A 21,994-nucleotide genomic window follows, 5' to 3' on the forward strand; every position below is an offset into this window, starting at 1 on the left:
AGTAAAGGAACACTTAACCTTCCGTTAGTCGCGCGCACCTCACAGGTGCATCCCTACTGCACTTCCACCTCCTTTGCCGTCAATAGATTTTTCCGGGGGTCGAGCCTAATGTTATGTTCCTAACTTTGGATTACTCAAATGTCCGTGTAAAACCCACCTTAGAACATGTCGATGGAGAGTTGGAACCGCTCAAATCACCCCTCTGGTGCAGCGCGACCATTGACGCAAGTATTATGGATATCATATTTTTATGAATTAAATATATATATTTTATCTCATTTTCTGTCCTTCTCAACGTAGCAGGTATAAATGGTCAAGTTATATACACAGAAAATGGTTACGGAGTAAAAAACCGCAGAACCTTCTTGCGTCAATTGGTTGAACATCTTGTGATGGAGGAAGAGATCCGACGCGGGAGCAAGAAAAATTTATCTTCATTACTTCGCTAAATAAGTTTTTTGATATTTATCTCTCTAAAGTGTCTTAAATTGGTAACAATTAACTATTTAAACTAGACTAAATTTCATTTGGCTTTCAAAAAATCAGAAACACCTCATAGGTGCAACGCGACTAACCATGTCGGAAACAAGTGCGCGACTAACGGAAGGTTAACTTGGGAATTTTTAATGCTCCTTATGAATTTATAAGTCATACAAATATTTAAAAACAAGCCTATTCTTGAAATTATAACATATAAATAAATACTTGGAAAATTTTAACTTTTTTTTGTAATCATGAATTGAAAATTAAAGTGTCAACATATTAACACATACTGTTCATTCACTGGGAAATCTATGCCCAGTAAAGGAACATGCCTGTTCCCTCACTGGTTAGAAGTTGTTTTTCTTATTTTTAACATACTTTTGATGCGAAACATCACTAAAGGTATAAGAAAATTGAAGTTTATCTTTTATTTTCATTAACTTAGAAAAAAACCCAGTAAAGGAACACTTGTTCCTTCACTTGTTTTTCATCGTTTGGTGATCCAGTGAATAAACACTCCCTTATCTCAGTACTTTATTATGCTATGATGCTTAAAAAAAATAAAACGTAACTTCAATAACTATATTTTGAATTCTTATTTTCACAGTGAGAAAAATAGAACTATTACATACAATTAATTCCACTTCAAACATATCAATACAAACACTCACCTTATAATTTTTTCAAAGAAACAAGGTGTTGCAGAGATAATAACAAATTCAAAAATTTTTCCAGAGAAGTCTATTTGACCAGGTAATCTAAAACATTGCTAGATGATTTCCTATTGTTTGGCAGTAAGCTATTGTTACCAATTAATCTAAAGAAAAACTTTCAAATCCTTATTTTTAATCAATATGAAATGTTCCTTCACTGGTTGGTTTACCCTATATATATATATTTTTTTTTTACTTATTTACTTTTTTTTACCGAAAATGTCTTTACCATGCATTGAAGTAATTTTAAGACTTATCCGTGTAAAATGGAAGGAATTTAAGCTTCTGCACTTTTCGACTTGTTTTTAATTGGATAAATTTTAAGCAGAAATTAAATTTTAATGCGAAAAGAGAGAATAAAAAAATAAATCAAGTAAAATAAATAAATCTAAAAAAGGGAAGCTCTGACTTTTGTTTTTATCATTGCCCTTTGTTACCTAAATTAGTTATTTGATACTTTAATGCCTCGTTTCGAGGAAATCTGATATCAATACATTTGAATTGTTTCAAAAACAATAAAAAAAATTTGATGCTGTCAAAAATTAGTGGATATAAAATTTTTATCAGTTGATATAAAAATACATTCAATTTCGTATGAAGGATCTTTCACCACTCTTCATGAAATTAATTAAGTTCCGGTTAATTTATTTTCATCTCAACTTTCCCATTTAGAATAGAATAAACTAAACAAACATAATTGCAATTTACTCTCTCTTAATCAAACTACCAGAAAAACTTTTCATAATTTCATAGAATTATTGTAATTTATTTACAGGAGGGAATGATAACTTTATTTTTGAGTTTCAAAAAATACATTCTTTTATTTCCATTCTATTAGTGTAAGACTTATGAAAGCTTGGATAAAACAATTCGTACTAAATTTTTATTTTAAAAAAATGGAGGATAGCCAGAGTAAAGGATAATAGTAACTTCTTCCTGCTATTAAATATTTAGCACAGTAAGGCAACTGACAGTTGCAGAATTCACGTTCTTCTTTCTATTCCAGACTAATGTAGGTTTAAAAAACACCTATAATAATTTCATAGCTTATATACTTACAAAAAATTTCAGTTCGTACTTTTTAAACAGTTTAGTACTTATTTTTTTCCACAGGTAAAATACATAAACGTCAAAACCAGACCCTAAATTGGTAAAATACATAAGCGTCAAAACAAGACTCTTTCTTGGTAAAAAATTATTTTGTATCGGAAGTTGTGATTTTTTTTTCCAATGCCCACTTTGACATTTCGTCAATTTAGGAGTATTAGGGCAGATTTGTTGGCCACTCTTTCAGGGGCCATATTAAGTGGCCTAACGCTGCTCCCACAGTAAGGACACATAGTACAGAGAATAAAATAACATTTAAACCTTGTCTGGGATTCGAACCCAGAATCTTTCTGATGCAAGATCAGTCGTTCCCTGATCCCTACAAAGTTCAGTCGACAAGTTTTGAATATAATAAGTATTGTTATCATTACTTTAGTAGTTTCAAAAACATTAGTTCCATCTTTTATTTTACATCTTTCATTCTCATATGCCAGTGAATAGCGGTAAATTAAGAGGGGTAAATAAGGCGAGAGAAACTTTACATTGCAAATTCTGCTTTACTCCATGACTAATTTAAAATTTAAAGTATAGAAAAAGTGAGTTGGCAAACCTAGAGTAAGCCCCGAACTTTAAATTGATGAAAAAAAATTCAAAATATCAAGACGCTAACAAATTTGGAAAAGAACTTTCCCATTGCGCTATCCTAAGTTATCCTTTCATAATTTGTTTTATAATTATCTTTAAAAAAAATTTCAGTATTTGAAACTATATGGCTTACTCTAGGTTTGTCTGAACTCACTATTTTATAATTTAAATTTAAAATTACTTTAAATTCAGTATTTGAAACTTCATGGCTTACTCTAGGTTTGTCTGAACTCACTATTTTATAATTTAAATTTAAAATTACTTTAAATTCAGTATTTGAAACTTCATGGCTTACTCTAGGTTTGTCTGAACTCACTATTTTATAATTTAAATTTAAAATTACTTTAAATTCAGTATTTGAAACTTCATGGCTTACTCTAGGTTTGTCTGAACTCACTATTTTATAATTTAAATTTAAAATTACTTTAAATTCAGTATTTGAAACTTCATGGCTTACTCTAGGTTTGTCTGAACTCACTATTTTATAATTTAAATTTAAAATTACTTTAAATTCAGTATTTGAAACTTCATGGCTTACTCTAGGTTTGTCTGAACTCACTATTTTATAATTTAAATTTAAAATTACTTTAAATTCAGTATTTGAAACTTCATGCCTTACTCTAGGTTTGTCTGAACTCACTATTTTATAATTTAAATTTAAAATTACTTTAAATTCAGTATTTGAAACTTCATGCCTTACTCTAGATTTGTCTGAACTCACTATTTTAAAATTTAAATTTAAAATTACTTACGGAGGTGCAAGAGAATTTCGAACAGAAAATTTCACCGTGTTATAGCGTCTTCTTAAGAGGGAACAACTCAGTCTGTAAAAAATAACGATTTCTTAATGAATTAAACAACGATTGTGACAAACTTGACTTGATACATTTTCTTTAACCTTATTGTGCATATTTTTATCCTCACTTTATCATGTTGCCTTTACAAATATTTATACAATTATGGTTTATATAATACATTGTTTATAACCTATTCTTTTAAATTTATCCACGACTTTCTGTAATCATAAATTTAAAAAAATAATCATCTGAATTTATTCTATTTCGATTCTTTTTAAACTAATTGAATATAGTTTTCGTTACACGCAGGAATTCTAAAATATTAATTTTTTCAACAAAATGGAATTATTCCAAAGGGGAAAAAACTTAAAAAATTATATAAAATAAGTAACATTTTCATGGATTACTCAAAACCAGTCAACCCAATTAAAAATGGAGCAACAAAAACTATATTCATTGTGAGCATTGTGTCAAAATTTGAAGGAAATCGGTTGAAAATTGCTTTAAAAACACAGCAAGCAAAAAAATTGCACTTAAAATTTTATAATAAATAATACAGACAAATATATAAATATTTTATACTCTAGGTTTGTCTTAACTCACTTTTTCTACACTTTAATCTTCATTATCACTCCACTTCATTATAACTTGTGAGACAGAATTTGCGATGAAAAGTTTCTCCCACGATACAGCGTTCTCTTAATGGTTTTCTCGATAAGTACAACCTGATAAAACACTGCCAACTTCTCATGGATAATAAAATTGAATGAATTTAAAAACTATGAATGAATTCTATAACTATGAATGAATTCAACGGCTTTCCTATTCACGTCTAAATAAATGACCAGTTGTAGTTGAAATATAACAGCTACCATGCATAAAGGAAGAAACAGCGTGAAAAGTGTAAAAATCCTTCTGAAACAATTTATAATCCGATTAATATGTGTCATCTTTAAGGAAGCATAACTATTAGCGATGATGCGTACAAATGAAATGGATATATTTGTGTGGAAAAAATTGTGATTAATCCCCAACTCTTTCTTTTCAGAAAACAGAGATTTATTCGTAAAAGAATAAGAGAGTGAAAGTGCAATGTCCTGAATATTGGTCTCAGGAGAAGAGAAAAGATGAAAAGGAAACCATAAATCCAGCAAAAGAGGCTAAAAATTTATCCGCCAAGAAATGACAAGATGCGGCGTTCTTAAAAGCGACTGTTTTAGATTGTAACTAAAAATGAATGGAAGTGTGGAACGGATTATGCCTTTCCCCCTCGAGTGGATTTTTTAAAATATTATTTTTAAACTTTGACCAAGATGTATAGTTGACATTTTTAGGCCCGACGAATAAATTAAGAGTATTTTAGAACAAAATAAATTCAAAAAATAAAATTCCTAGACTTTAAGTTACAAGTTTGGAAGTAACAATATTTAAGGTTTTCTAATAAAAAATTGAATTTAATATTGAAAGAATGCATTTGTATGAAATTATGAATATGAATTATTATTAATGATTACATAGATATTAAATTATGAATAGTAATATGATGAGTCGTTGAAGGAAATATTAGCAATAGCAATTATAAAAAGTCGTGATTCGTATAAACTGAAGTGCAGAATAAAAATCATGTTTTTGACATCGAAGTTTTTGGAAGGAGACTTAAAAATTAATCTGTCTACATAATTTGTTTTTTTCATAGTCAAATTTGTAAAAAAAAAAAATCAAAATTATTAACTCTCAATGCACATAATTATGCATATGCAGGGGTCTGTCAAATATCAAACAATAATTTTACTTTATATATGTTTATTACAATGTACTATTGAAAATAAAAATATTTGTTTCTATGAACACTGATATTTTTTTTTTTTTTTTGCGACCCACCTAATGTTAAGCATTGTTTATTTGGCCCAAGTTAGCTTTTGAGTTTGACACCCCTGCTTTAGTACATATAAACTCGGAGCATGTGAGCCTGAGATAGAGGTACTTTTTTTTCTGGCGATCTTAAACTTTTTTAAAGCAACTAAATCCGATAATTACTTCAAAATTAAGTTTAATAATTTCATAGAAGTAATCTTTAATTCAAAAAAGTTGCTTTGGTTTTTCTAAATATTTTAGAAATAGAATTTAATTTTAATAGTATGCAATTAAATAAACAGCTCGGTTTCTAATTTAATATTAGATTCTTTTTTTAAAAAAATATATATACATAACATACCAATGTAACTTTTTGGTCATATATTATTGTTCATCAGTACTAAATAAATAGTGTAAAATTAAAAATGTAATTTTGTACAAAAATGTGAACATTTATACTTTAACATTACGGGACAACAATCTTAGATTTTTTACTGAATCATGCATTTAACCGACTCAAACACTTTTTAAATTTTAATCCCACAAATACTTTACAAATTTTTATCTCACGAAAACTCTATCGAGTATGATAATTCTACCAAAATGTGCGAAGAACCATTCATGAAATAAACTTACTCCTGATCGTGAAAACTTTTCATCCTTATACAACTGGACATCAAAGATGCAAATTTCTAATAGTGTCACAGCGCAAACCACTGTTTGAAACATCCTATGTCTAATATTAGGCCATCATTTAAATACTACCAATATCAACTTTAAAAAATTGCTTGGACAAATTAAGACAAATTTGGCAAAGCTCCCAAATCCACTTAAATATACAATGAATCCAATTTACTTAAACTATATTGCTGGAATTAAATATTAGTCTTAAGAAAATAGTGATAAGACGTCATTACAAGGGCTATTCATTAAAGCGTAACACTCGCAATAAATACGCATTTCTAGACTTGAGGACGCAGTTACAAATGATTAAGTCATTGTCGAAACAATTACCCAACAGGATAGGAGGGTAGTACATTCATTTTCTTTTTAAGGGTAACGAATTTCGTAATCCGCCAAATGAGAGTGCGGAATGTCGACGTCGCGTGTTCACGTAATTGCTATTGTTCTCAAAAGCAGTTTTCCAGAATAACAATAATAACGGGAGTCTACGGGCGACTCAAAATAACTCCGATGTAGGATCGAGTTTTTAGAAATTGAAGCCATTGCTCCAAAGGGTTTAACTGTAAACCGTGTTTGAGGTAGAGTGACATTGCGCAATATCTTAGAGAAGTGAGGATTTGGGGTAAAAATACCAAAAAGATAAGAAAGTGATGCATCTAGAAGAAATATAAATAGAAAAAAAAATTTGAGGTACATAACACTGATCACTAAACATAGAGAAAACGTGTTTTAATTCTTTTATCAGAAAAAAAAGGCAAATAAGAATTAAAGAAAAATCTTTAAAAATCCCTCTTAAAAAAATGTTTTTTTTTTTTAAAAAAATACATAAATAATATGCTTTAACAAGAAAAAACAGAAAATAATATAGCAAAATCACTGCATTAAACGCATTTTGCACCATGCAAGACTAAAATCAAATAAAATATTTTCGATAAAAAATAAAATTAATCAAAGAATTAAAGCAAAATAATAAAAAAATCTCCTGCGACATCCAATTGTTGGCCACGTACGTATGCTAAAGGTTGACGCTTTATAATTTCTATCCTAACCACACAAAGGTCACAATACGGTCATCATTGCGTACCAGACGTCTTTACTTTCAAGAAAATCTTGTGCCCATCAATCTGAAACTGGATAGGCTTCAAGCCTCCGCTATAGATAGAGCCTCAGTCTTACACAATGTACCTTAACCACTGTGTCATCGTGGTTCAATTAATTAACAAATAGACTATATTCAAAGTAGAATTTTACAAAAAAGTCAACCATATAATTTAATGTTGAATTAAAATTTAATTTAGGTTTAGAACACTAATTATGAATTATTATAGTTTCTTGTTTTTTTTCTTCAAATGATTTATAATCCGCAAATCTTTGGTTTTTCCTCTAAATAAGAAAATGTGTTTTGCTTTTTTCATATATTCTAAAGAAACCTAAAATTCACCCAGGAAGGTTTTAAAAACATCAAGTTAATAAAATATTTTCAAATATGTCATTAAAATTTAATTTAGGCCTAAAACATTAATTATAATAAATTGTAATGTTATAATATTATTTTTAAATGGTTTATAAACTGCAATGCTTCAATTCCCCTCTGAATAAAATAAAAAAATTGTTTTACCTCTCTCAAGTAATCTAAAGAAACCAAAAACTGACTTAGAAATGCTTCATAAGCATGAAATTAATAAAACATTTTCAAACATGTCATTTGTATCATAAATAGACTTAAATTGTTATAAATGGAAAAGATATTCAGATAATATTCGAAGTTCTCATTCAACGCTCTGGTTAACGTTGCTTATCATTACAGTATCTCCTATAAGTAGTATTAGAATAACTGCATTTTGACCTGTAGTCAAAATTCCGAAAAACTGTCTGTAAATAAACGAAGAAGCGGGAAAACCTTTTAGAAGTAGGTCAGAATTTTGAATAGATGCATATTCTTACTATATTTTAATATGACGAAAATTGTCCCGCTGAATTAACTTCAGATAATAATACGTTAAATAGACAAATTAAAGTCACTGAAGTTGTTGTTGTTGTTCATTTACGTCGCACTAGAGCTGCACAATGGGCTATTGGCGACGGTCTGGGAAACATCCCTGAGGATGATCCGAAGACATTCCCTCACAATTTTGATCCTCTACGGAGGGGATGGCTCCCCCGCTTCGGTAGCCCGACGACCTGCGCGCGAAGTCGAGCACTTTACGGTAGAACAGTTTAACGAGGACCAATACCGCACACCCTCGGTCCCTACGCAGGCTGATCCAAGTGGTCACCCACCCGCACACTGATCACAGCCAGTGATGCTTGACTTTGGTGATCTGCTGGGAACCGTGTCTTAACGATCAGTCCACTGCGGGACTAAAGTCACTGAAATTGGTATTTCAAAATAATATTATATTATTTAAATTACCCCAACTGTTTAAATTTGTCCCAAAATATTAAATAAAACATAACAATAATAATAATAAATAATGAAAATAATGAGCTATTACGGTAATTTCTGATTTTGTAAGAACATCCGAATTAACTTTTAGTCACGACGCTTTAACTTAAAAGCTAATAGAACTTAAATCGAATTCATTAATCAATATCTCATTAAAAAATACATAAAAATAATTTAATGAAGATATTGCTAGTATAATATAAGTCTAACTGCATAAAAATTTTTAGAATGCCTTTTATAATTTGACATAGTATTTTTTAAAGCGTTAAATAAGAGAGAATTTACATATTTTGTTCTGTAGAAATTTTTTCACATACCTAACAAATATAAATAAGGTTTGTAGTATATACAAGGCATACTTATTCAAACAGGGCCAATTTAATACTTTTTTTCGTGGTAAGGTTAACTAAAACAGTATATTAGAAAAATCATTAAAATACATAAGATGATTAACAGCCGTGACTTCTAATTGCACGATGCGGCCACAAATTACTTCTCTGTTACAATCATATCCAACGAGTCAACATTTTACAACATCATCTCCATAAAAAAAAAGTGTCATTTCGTGTAATGCATTTTGTCCAACTTCAAAAGAGTAAGTTTCACTATTACTATAAATGCATTCAGTTATCATAATCAGTGCTTTGGCCTTTATTTTGCCGCTAATGCACAGCCCGAAGTCAACTTGAGCCAAACTCGCCGTTCTCAGAATACCACTCATAATAATAGAGTGTGGCGCGAAACGGTTGAAAATTATTGAAGAAGCATTACGTGCTCGAGTTTTTGTCATCACTGGAGGTGATGCCCTCATCCCGATTATGTATTAAGATTCGAAGGGTTGCCCTTAAACTCGTTCTTGTTTTCAGTACTCACTGACCCGTAAGACTATGACCACTTCGGCTTTAAAAAAAATGAACGGTAAACACTGGAAGTCGCTTCCTCGATACCGGTTAGAATTGTAGAGTCAGGTGCCTAGATTGATTTTTTTTATTCTTTTTTTAACCCAGATATCGCCAATAATTAGTTCAGTCACGAAGAAGAAGTGTGAATGGGTATGTTTACTTGGTGATGCCATTCACAGCAGAATGGTTTGATATACCATACTCTTTACCGAGATAACACGATCAAAAACGCTCATTATCTTCTCTATGTTCAACTTTAAAACAAACCATTTTAAAAAGGCAACGAGACTATAGATACACAATATCTTTGCATGTTCCAGAGAACTGAATAAATATTTTACAGAGAAATATAATTTTTATTCTTATAAAGTATCCGAAATAGGTAAATTAAGATATTTAATTTTATTTCATAATCGGCGTTGAACAGCCAACCCGATCCTAAGTGCACGACTATGAATGTTCAACCTCGTAGCCTTGTATTTTTTAAAACTCAACCTAGAAGACAAGGGCAAACTAGCCTTCGTGAAAGACTTTTTGATGGGGACCACATTTCGTTACATGGAGAAGAAAATCACGAAAACTCCCACGGTTAGCACGACGGCTAAGACCCATTATCCGTCTGCCACTGAGGTTATTTTACGTCAGCACTGTGGTTGGGGGCAGAATTTGTATCAACCAACCACCGCTGGGATTCGAATCTGAATCATCTCACTGGGGAGGGGGGGGGGCAACTGTTCGAAATATTTGAATTTTTTCAAAATGCTATAAATTTAAAATACTTAAATTCCAATAAATACAATGATCAAATTTTATGCGGTATTAACTACGATTGTTCCCTTGAAAAAAAAAATAATAATCTGAATCCTTAAATAACTATAATTTCGTTTGATTATAACTAATCTTATTAATGTTCTAGTTTGAAAAAAAATGACCAGTCATACCATTTTTTATTTTTTATTTTCCACAAAGCTGACAAGTTTAGGAGTGTATTAGAAAAAAATTAATTTTTGATTACTGTATACTCAGTATTCAAAGGTTACAATGTTTAGATTTTCTTAAAATTACAACTAAGAAGGAATTATGCAATCTACAAGGAAGTAAGAAGAAAAAAATTCTAGAAAGAGTTTTTGAAAGAGTTATGCATCCAGAAAGAGTTATACAATGAAATGCTATGAAATTTATAAATACGAAATCTTCAAATCCCGAAAGTAGCCAAAAATTCATGGCTGGCGCCAAATATATTCACTTTTTTTTTTTTTTTTTAAATAATACATTTTGCAGATGTATAGTCTAAGTTTAGGTTGCATAGTAGTCAGCGCAATAAAAATTATATACAATATTTCTGTACACTTTATTTATATTTCGACAATATTAAATTAAAAATAATTCTTTATGTAATTTCATTTAGTCAAAATGCTACTTTTCACGCCAAAGCATTACTTTTAAAATTTAGTGCAGCACTTGCAAATGTTTAACTTTCGTAGACCCTTGAATGTATAAATAGAAATATAATCTACCAGTCATCATACAGCTAGCAAAAAATTTCTCTAATTTTTTGTTTTAATTTAGAAGGGGTGGGGAAACCTGCTATCTAATGCACAGATGCAACAATCGAACTTTATTTTCACTTTAAAGATAACATTAAATGTCATTTCAATGTTTGGAGACAAGATAAGAAATGTTGACTAGCAATTTAAAACGAATGTAATCACATCTAAAATTCTTTCGTTATCGTATTGTTATACCTGTGTATAGCATTCATTCTTTTGAATCTTGCGTCCCTCGGCAATATTATTTTTTGACATCACAAAGTGTCTAGAATTTGGAAATAATAAGGTTCTTTCACAATGGACCATTAAAAGAAGCATTTGCATGTGAAGTAGTCTTTAAAGTAAAATTTAATTCTTAATTTTTCCAAAAAAGTTGAAGTTATTTTTCAAAAAAGCAAAGTACCTATTCTAAAAAGTTATACAAATTTATCTTAAATAATTAGAAACATCGGTAATTCCACACTGTAAAAAACACCGCACCAAATTGCGGTTTAAAATGCCGGCAGTTTTGGGTGCATCAGCCGTAAGATCCATTTTGCCGTAATTTTTACAGTCATATTTATCTGACTAGAATAAATTCTGTGATTTTACTGTATTTATTACTGTAAAAGTTACAGTTTATCAGATTTTTTCCGTAACATGTTCCAGCAAAACTAGATTTTACAGTAAAAGGTACCGGCACCCTGAGAGCCGGTACATTTTACCGGAATTTTTAGCAGTGCACGATTCCCACAATTATATATTGTCACAAAATATATTAAAGAAATTAAGTAAAAAAATTAAGTTTAAGAATTACAACTATATATTTTGAATTAATATTTCTTAATACGTTATTATTACTATTAACCGCTAGTTTTTAACTTATTAATTTTTAATTTACTTTTTCCACATGATGGATCAATAATTTCAATTGCTAATATTTTGATAAATTATTTACTACACCGTATGTTACCACCACGTAATTTTATGTAAATAAATTTTATTAATACCTTTCCTTATTATTTTTTTATAAATTGATTACATTTGAAATTAATGTTTATTTTAGGATGTATTTTAGTAAATTAATTTTTTTAATACTTTTTAATTTGTTATTATCACTTTCACTAATTTTTTTTTCTAAATTTGCTATCCACTCTACGATGTACTTTTCGATACAACTTCTTTTCTCTGCTCTTTTCGGCACTAAATTATAAATTTTATATCTGTATGGAATACAGGCGGTGCATCTTAAGAACACTGTGCTGTTTTACTTATTTTTTAATTATTTCAAGTCAAATTAACTCCTGTTACGTATGCTGGTGTTACAAAAGGCAACATGATAATCACAATAGTAGATCAAGAAAATATTATATCTATGCTGTAATTTCTAGAACGCAGTTTACACAAATAAATAAACCATTATAAACATATAAACCATAAATAAATAAATAAACCATTAATATTAAAGTGCAAAACACTAATTCAATGAGAAAGTATGTCCAGCACATTTTATGAACTAAATGTTGATCGTAAGTATATTTAAGAAATCAAAAAAAAAAAAAAACAGACACACAAAGTAATTTTAACATCAAAAAAAGTATTTTAATTTTTTAAACAACCTTTTTTTTGGACCGAAATCCGAAGCAGGACGTTTCAGTTCCGTTTACAAACCTTCCTTCATCATTTCTGTTTTTGTCTTATAGATATTGAAATTTTAAAAAAATATACCAAATATGTAAAACATTTCAATGTAATTATTATGATTCTTTTTTCTGTTTTATTAATTTTTGGCTGTTAACATCATCATTTTTCAAATATACCAAATATGTAAAACATTTCAATGTAATTATAATGATCCTTTTTTCTGTTTTATTAATTTTTGGCTGCTAACATTAGCTTTTCAAGTATTTTTTTTTCATGGTAAGAACTCTTCGAAAAGGGATAACAGTTAAAAACAGAAAAAATCTATATTTTTCTTAGAATAACTGTTAAAAACAGAAAAAAAAGCAGTATTTTTCTTTAAGCAGTTTTTCCTGTGAAAATATGTTTTTCTTTTGTAGAATTTACAGTTAATTTTTACAGCGTAATAACAGGATTTCATATATGCTTTTTAACATTAAAACAAAATTTTTGAAACAAATTTCCTCTTCAAACCCGGAATCGCGTTAAAGAAGAACTTGAGATAAACAAGTTTAAATGTAAGCCATGGAGCTAATTGTGCATACATTTTGCATTTATTTTATCTAACGTACAGTTCTACTAACCCGAAACTCTTAAACGAATAATTAAAAAAGCATTCATTCGAATTGTGTGTTTACTTGGATGGTTTGTTTCAAGATTGATGACTCAAAGGTGGAAGATTTCCAACGAATTTTCTTCATTCTTTCGCAGCAAATAACCAAAATAATGTAGGTCAAGCGAACTGGTGTTGATTAGAATTGGATTACAGCCGAATAAAGTCATCGTAAATAAATTTAAATTCTAAAACAATGCACATTATAAATAGTAAGTAGAATTAAACTTCTTTTATATTTGACTGTGCAAAACCAAGAGCTTTTGAAAGTTTCTTTTACTTTATCTAGAATTGAAAACATTTTTTTAGATGAATTATGTTATTTTTATTTCATTATATGTATTAAAAACAGTTTTTAGCTAGATCCAGAAAGATGTAAATGATAAAATAAAATAAGTGGTTGAAAGTTATTGTTACTTAATCTAGAACTGAAAACATTTTTTAGATGAATTATGTTATTTAAATTTCATTATATTAAAATAGTTTTTAGCTAGATCCCAAAAAAATGTAAATGATGAAATAAAATAAGTGGTTGAAAGTTTATGTTACTTAATCTAGAACTGAAAACATTTTTTGGATGAATTATGATATTTAAATTTCATTATATTATGTATTAAAATAATGTTTTCAGCTAGATCCAGAAAAATTTAAATGATAAAATAAATTAAGTGATTGAAAGTTTATTTTACCTAATCTAGAACTGAAAGCATTTTTTAGAGGAAATATGTTATTTTAATTTCGTTGTATGTATTAAAATAAAGTTTTTAGCTAAATCCAAAAAAAATTAAATGATGAAATAAAATATGTATTAGAGTTTATTTTACTTAATCTAGATCTTAAGTTTATTTTACTTAATCTAGAACTGAAAACATTTTTTATTTGATATATTATGTTTTTTAATTTCATTATATGTATTAAAATAGAGTTTTTAGCTAGATCCAGAAAAATGCTTCGGATGAAATAAAGTAAGTGGTAAATGAAACCCAAAATATTTCATATCGCGGTTATAACGAGTTGTAACCAGGTCGATAGTGTGAGTTCAAACCGGTTTAGAATTTCGATGTAGATTTTGATACTGACACTGATTTACTTACTCTTTGAAAAATTTCAATTTTCTCCTATAACCTTTTATTTTCCAAGAAAAACTTATTGAGGTTATGTACCTGATTGCCAAACACATATGCATACCTATAACTTGAAAATTGGACTTTTGAATAACTTAAATGCATTTACTGGGACAAATAAGATTTTAGTGTACAGAAATAAATTTCCATGGAAATGTTAGAAATAAATTAATGAAACCTTAAAAATTTAAATACGAATGAAATTTAGCAAAAGACCATACATTTATTTTCAAGAATTAAATGCATCGCTTACAAACGTATTAATAGCTTTAGAAATTATATCAATTATATTATTTCATATTATTTTGATGGGTATTTTTGAATTCATCACTAGCAATTAAGCGTTAAGGATTGTGTTATTAAAAATCATAAAAAATTGAACCAGCATAATGCAGATTAATTTCCATCTTAATAAAATGTGAAATGGAAAAATGTTTCAGTTTAAATTGAACAACTAAAATTACCAGTACTACTACACTTACAGCCGTAACTATAGTAATTCACACAATAATGTGGTTTAATTTACACATTATAAGAATTGCAAATTTGAAGAAAAAAAATTTCTGTTAAATGATAACCACTATCATATTTTAACAGTGTATGTGTACAGTTAAAGAAAATCTAGTTCAGTGGTATAATTAAAATCAGAAGTAAATTTTCTTTCCGGCCACTTTTTATAAAATGTTTTAGTGTTTTCCTGCCTCTCTTAAAATGACCGCATAAATTGCTTAATCAATTAAGTAAATAAGTTTCTTTTTTTTCCAAATTTGTTTTACTATTTGTAATGTATTCCAAACAAATTTCTCCAACAAAGTTCTTCCAAAACACCACTAAATCATACATTTTTTAACACTTCATTACAAAGTAACGTATTAAAGAAGTAATTATTAATTTATTTAGATTGTTATTTATATTTTTTATGGAGTTAATAAATGTGGAAAATGAGACATCCATGTAGCAGTGAGTAAAAAATTACTGACTATTGTGCATAATAATAAAGTTTTAAATATTTTTCAAATCATAAATGTTTTCTTAAAAAAATAAGTCAATATGTATTAATTTTTTTTTTCTAATATAATACTTGTCTTATTTACAATACTCGTGTTTTAATTTTAAAAAAAATAAAACTAAGATATATTTTTATAAATATTGTGATACATTTAACACAGACAATAAGTAAATAATAATAACAGATAATATTAATAAATTCCGACAAAGAGTCCTTTTCAATGTGTTTTAATAAAATTTACTTAAATAAAATACTTGAATATATCAGCAATTCGTAAAATTTTTGAAAATGAAGTTCGTAAACGGCAGTTAACAAACCAAGTCCCGATTTGAATTAAATAATTAGGAATAAAACACTAAAGACAAAAATAAGGTTTGAAAACAGAAATAGTGAAACCGAGTACAAAACAGAGTTATAGCAGGAAAAGAGAGAGAGAGATCCCCCCCCCCTCGCTCGCATCAATTTCTTTTTTCCATTCATTTTTTAAACCATTATTCTTGACACCTGCATCCAGCCATTTGCACCTGAGTAAAGTAAATTCAACTACCCCACTTGCAAACAATGGGTACCCTGGTCAAAGGATATGTGTGGTACCCTCTGCTTTAAATTTCCTGTACCGGTTTTTGTATTTCATGACAGATTACTCAAAAGTCAACACACACACACCAGTGAATGTAACATATCCTGACACAAACATTAGACAACTGCTTATTTCCTAGACAGCTCTTCCACAAATAACTGAGAGTGTTACAAAAAAATAATTTGACATTAAAATTTGCGAGTCAATTTGAATGGAATTGAAAATAATTATTACATTCGCTATGCTACGAGGACTCTATAAAGCGGGAGAAACTTTTCATGTCAAATTCTGTTTCACATCCATTGGAATTTTTGAAGTTTTGAGTTGAAATGCTGAAACAAATTATTGCAAGAAAACTTGTTCAATGGGTAATCCTCCACCAATTTATTTGCATTTTGATAGTTATAAAACTTTTTTTCAGCATTTCGAAATTCATGGTTTATTCTAAGTTTACCTGAATTCATTTTTTTCTATGTTTAGCTTTGAAACAATTTATATAGATGAAGAATGATAATTTGCCAAGAAGCATTTCTCCCGTGATATAGAGACCTTTTTTTTTTTTTTTTTTGTCTATGAGGTGTAAAATATAATAATTTATAATGTAACCCTATGAAAAAAGTATGGTTAAAACCAGAATATGATTAAATTAACCTTGTTTTTGGTTATATAGGAATACCAAAAAGCTTGGTAATTTTTACTAAAGCGCTTTGGGAATGAGTTTGGCTAGATTAACCATAAAATATAGTGTTATAACATATGGAAATTCGGCATATATGGCAAAATTTGGTAATTTTATCATGATTTCTTACAGCATGGCTTAGAAACTATTTGTTTGTTTAAATTTACTTTTCAGTTTCGTATTCTTTACTAAATCTTTGACAACAAGAACTGTAATTTTGAAAACCAAAATTTCCGGTAAGCTGTAACCATATGAACGAAAAAATTATGCTTTACCAAACCCTATCCTTTAAATACCATATACTTTGATTTTACTACAAGAATTACGTTTTTCTTCTTTTACCTGAAATGCCATTGCCATATAGTACAATAATTTCATCAGAAATTTTTTCTCCATGAACGAGTCTTATTTTGTTAATTGTGAACGTGAATTTTGTTAATTGCGAACGTGAACGAGTTTTGTTAATTGTGATCACGTGAAAATTGAGAACTTTAAAAACTCGATGTTTTAACTCGGTTTATTATCTCATCAAAAAAAGTTGTGATCTCAATTTCCTCATTATCTAAATGTCTGCAAACGATCTCCTGGGTGCAAAACTAGTCGGAAAAAAGAAACTTTAAAGGAAGTGGAAATTATTGAGGAAGGCAATAAAAGAGGCACCCAGCCTCTTTAAATGAAGCACCCTCTGTTTCGAACATTTTGCGCATGACTACACCTGAAAGTGCATGGAATGGAAAGTAAACATCAAACATTTACCGTTAACCCTCGAAGGGTGAAGAAACCCGATGAAGGGAAGCATCACTCAACGGGGTAGATGAGAGACACCCCGCCGGAAGTTAAAAGAGAAGGTTAAAAAGTGAAGAAATAAAAAAGTTTTCGGAAGTCGTGGGAACAGCCCAATTATACGAAAGTCATGAAAAACCTTATGGAATCTTATACCGAAGCTATTTATAAATTGAGATTATTTGTTTCCTAAGAGGTATCCCTTTGTTTTGCGGGACGCGTTTCGGTTCCTTTTGTTCACCAGATTTCTTCAAAATGATCGATGTCCCAGATAAGATACAAGGAACAAAGTGGTCAAGCATTGTCTAAGATATGAATGTTTAGATTTTTATTTACTATTTGACAGCTGAAAATAAAAGAAAACAATTTGATTCAGACTTTGAATGAGATGTATCGATATCAAAAGCGCATTCTGAATATTATTGTTACTGAACCGATTAATAAAAATAAAAGTTAAAAAAAACACTACAAGCATAAATTTGATGTTATGGATTTAAAAAGGTTCACGAAAAAAATTATTATTGATATTTTATTATTATAAGATCTAATGAAGATAAGACCAAACATAACGAAAAATAACCTCGTCTTTGCAAAGAATAATACGGGTACACTATTGCACCAAAATCGATTCATTTTGCAGTCGAATATTTACACTGCGGGCTGACTTTAGGGTCAAAAAACTACTTTAAAATATTTTTGCACATAAGACAATTTTGAGAGCTCGACGCTCTAACTATTTAGCAATTAAAATATAGAAGCTCTAGCGATTAAAATATAGATAGGAGCACGTAAAAAGTTCGGATGATTGTGGAACGTACACGGTGCAGAAATGATGTAATTATCTGAGGGAATAAAATTGCATTTTATTTTGTGTTCCCTCGTAATAAATAATGATGCTCTCACAAATAAGTACTAGCGAGGCTGTAATAGTTTTTATTTTGGATTCTCATATTAAGTTCTCAATAGTCCCTGCCCTCACAATATGCTTACTCCCACAATGCGACCTTTAGTCACATTTCATCATTCTGTACACTGAACTCTTACAGTACTCGTTACCGGAATAGTGCTTACTGTTCGGTACGGAACACTTTGTATGGCACGTTTTATAAACTTCTGATGCTTCTAGTTTTAAGATTTTTGTAATTTTCTTCTTACTATCAAATCATATTTCGTGATAAAGATTATAACTAACTTCCTTATTTTTAACTTGGAAAATGTATTAATCTTTTGTAATCGTTCAGTGAGTCTAACAAAAAGCGGATGTTTATAATTTTATGTTTCTATTACTCTCACAGAACTTTCTTAAAGCCATATTGATTAATTAATATGGATTTGATTTTTTTTTTAACACAAATACTTTTTTAAAAATTAAAAATATGAGGAGCTGTGGAGATATCCGAATATGATGATGAACTAACAATAATACTTAGATTATTAATTTATAGAAACGGCTCTCGTGCTTTTAATTAGACACATAAAATGATACATTTAAAGACAATTGTTGCCTATGTTGATTTCTATACCACAAAACTAATCTGAAACATTTATTCTACACATTACTACTTTTTTTTTAAAATTATTATAAAAAATAGTACAGATTATCGTACAATATCACATTACTGAAACGGCATAAACAAACAAAAACTATTTTCAGAATGGAAATTAACAAAATAAACACTGAGATCAAGCCTTAAAAACTTTCCCGTACCATTCATTACACTGCTCCATGAAACATTTTTTATGAAACATTTCGTTTCACTCCGAGACTCACTAGCTAAATTTGTTAATTTAATTATAATGATCATAAAAATAAGCGTGTTTAATTTATTATTCACGTACCATTCCCGATTTTAATCGAGTTCACTTCAACAAGAACATAAAATTGTAATGCAATGCGACCAAAAGATCCGAGCATTGACATAATTGCTTAAACATGTGAAAGGAGGAAATCCTTTTTATGACAAGTGATTGGCAAAGATTCAATAAGTTTCAAGTGCCGCCTGCTCACTAAGGGCTAGACTGGATATATATAAAATTATATAAGGATTCGCCAAGGTCGAATTAAGTTTCTGAAAGTTGAGCATCTCACAAGTTTCCAAGAAACAATATCATGTATTAGTATTCAAAACTGAATTACATTATTAGGCAACACACATTTTGAAGGACAAATGAAATAAAAATTCAATCCCTTCGTCTTAGTTGCCATATTATTTGTTTTCAAACATGTAGGCATATTCTTTTTTAAAAGAGATATCGAATAAACTTTGCGACTTTAAGAAGTTATAATATAATAGGCACCTGTCTTTAATTGTGTAAGAATTTGTTCAGGAAAAAAAATATCCAATTCGTTGAGGATGTTTTTAATAATAAAATTCTCAAAACGAAATCTTCACAGGTGTCCCAAATAGAAATGAACTTTAAAAAGCATTTTATGACAAGACATTAACACGTAATTTATTAAAAAGTTTAACCTAACGTCATTCATGTTTTTTTTTTTTAATTTTTATTATTAGATATTAAAAAATAGGTTTTTTTCAATGATTTTATTTCTTTAAATAATTTTTGCCCTTTTTATTATCCTCATGGGATGTTTAATAAATTCCTTCATGTATTCAAATTCCTTAGAGAAGATGCAAACGGTCAACACGTCCTAAGTTTCCAAAATAGACTTTAGGGCAGTTCAGGCAATATGTTTTTTATACGTTTTTCGTCGGAGAATTATTGAATAATATGCTTGAGGAGATTACTAAAACTAGAACACCTTATTTTTATTTATTTTTTTCAAAAAAAAATTTTTCAGTTGTAATTCCAATAAAAAAAAATTTTTTTTCATTGAAATAAAATTAATGGAATAGTAAAATTTTAAGAAAAAAAGTATGAAAAACATGTTTAAGCAAAGATTACCTACGATTAGTGCAAACTTAATTTAATCATTATTTCTTTTATCACTTATTGAAAGACGCCAGTAAATAATATTACCGCTGATTATTAAACAGGTGATGACTTTCATCAACAATCTTTTTAAGTATTTATTATAAATTTTACTAACCGAATTATTACAATATTTATTAATACATATTAAAACTATCTTTAAATAAAATATTTAAATTGTATAAGCATCAAATGTTTTCCTGGGTGGTCATATATTCTACAAAGGACAAGTTCTACCTTTCATATTTTAAGCCTTCATTCTTTTCAAGTCTATTTCTTAAAGATAAGAAATTCCCACAGTCCACCAACTAAATTACAGGGGCGGGTAACTATTCTTTCAGAAATTGACAGGACAGAGTTAAGAATGATTGGAAGAGGCAGCAGGTGTGTAGAAACGAATTGAGATGAGTGAAAACTACAGTTAAATTAAGAAAATGATATGAATAACATTATAAGCACTGAAACCATTTTCTCTTATTGTTAAAATACGGAGAAAAAAAAGCGAAAATTCCTAGTTTCTCTGTTCGAAATATTTAACAATCATTTTTTAAATTTTACCGAACTTCCGGTGTTTTTGTTGGAAAATAATCTGTGACAAACAAAAATAAAACAAAAAAATAATGTTTCAGTGTTTCGTATTTTTAAGTCCAATATTTTGAAATTAAAAACAAATAGGTTATTTGAATTACCTTCTCAAAGTATTGTGCTCTTTTTTTCGAAATTTAAACTATTATTTTTAATTAAAATGAAACATTTCGAAGCACTATTTAGGGTGCAAATCGTTCTTTAACACAAGCATTTAAGTTCTTTAACATTTAAGAGTCAATTTCACCAACATTTCTTAAATTAAATGTTGGTTAAATTGAAAGTAAATGTAAAATTCAATTCACGTCCCCCCCCCCTAAAAAAAGGTTTCACTGTACCGAATAAAATTCCCCGATTGAATAATTGTTATTTATAAAAATGGTGAAATCTTTAATGAAATGCGTTTTATAATAATCTTAAGCGAATAACTAGTTACTGTGATAATAATATGAGCACAGACTCAACAATTTCATTCAAACTTTTTCATTTTTAATTACCTAATGTCATTTATAAGCTTTTTAAAAAAGCTTTATGAACTTAAAACAGTATTTTGAACTAATACCAAGCAAAACTAAAAACATTTTTAAACTTCCCCATACAAGATTTAATTAAAAATTTATAATTCTATAGTATCTGAAGGTTTGAATTAAAACATAAATAATATTTTAGACGCAAATTTTATCCATTTTTTAGTACAAAAAAAAAAAAAAAAGAACGCAACACATAAAGTTATATAAGTATTATTTTATTCTCATATTATAGGTATCATAAATTTATTATGAACTATTAATTCCTATAATGATGACTGAAAATTATGTTTTTATTCTTTAGGAGGCATTATGTTAATAAAATCTTCAAAACAAAATACATTTTCGCAAAAGGAAAAGAAGGAAAAAAAAACCTATAATTT

At 28.7% G+C, this 21,994-nt stretch overlaps 1 protein-coding gene across 17 annotated transcripts in view; it reads right to left on the reverse strand.

The window, feature by feature from the left end:
- LOC107439920 (uncharacterized) overlaps positions 1-21,994 on the reverse strand; it is a 129,694-nt gene that overhangs the window by 62,152 nt on the left and 45,548 nt on the right. Inside the window, exon 1 of one of the 17 annotated variants that reach the window (XM_087158906.1) lies at positions 6,176-6,290. The exons of the other annotated variants lie outside the window; for them this stretch is intronic. The gene's annotated coding sequence lies outside the window, so the exon portion shown is untranslated. Of the gene's footprint in view, positions 1-6,175; positions 6,291-21,994 lie in introns of those variants that run through there. 17 annotated transcript variants of the gene reach the window in all.

The sequence above is a fragment of the Parasteatoda tepidariorum genome, chromosome 1 (assembly GCF_982258835.1).
Source record: "Parasteatoda tepidariorum strain Cologne lab strain chromosome 1, Ptep-v5.0, whole genome shotgun sequence".
Taxonomy (NCBI): Eukaryota; Metazoa; Arthropoda; class Arachnida; order Araneae; family Theridiidae; genus Parasteatoda; species Parasteatoda tepidariorum.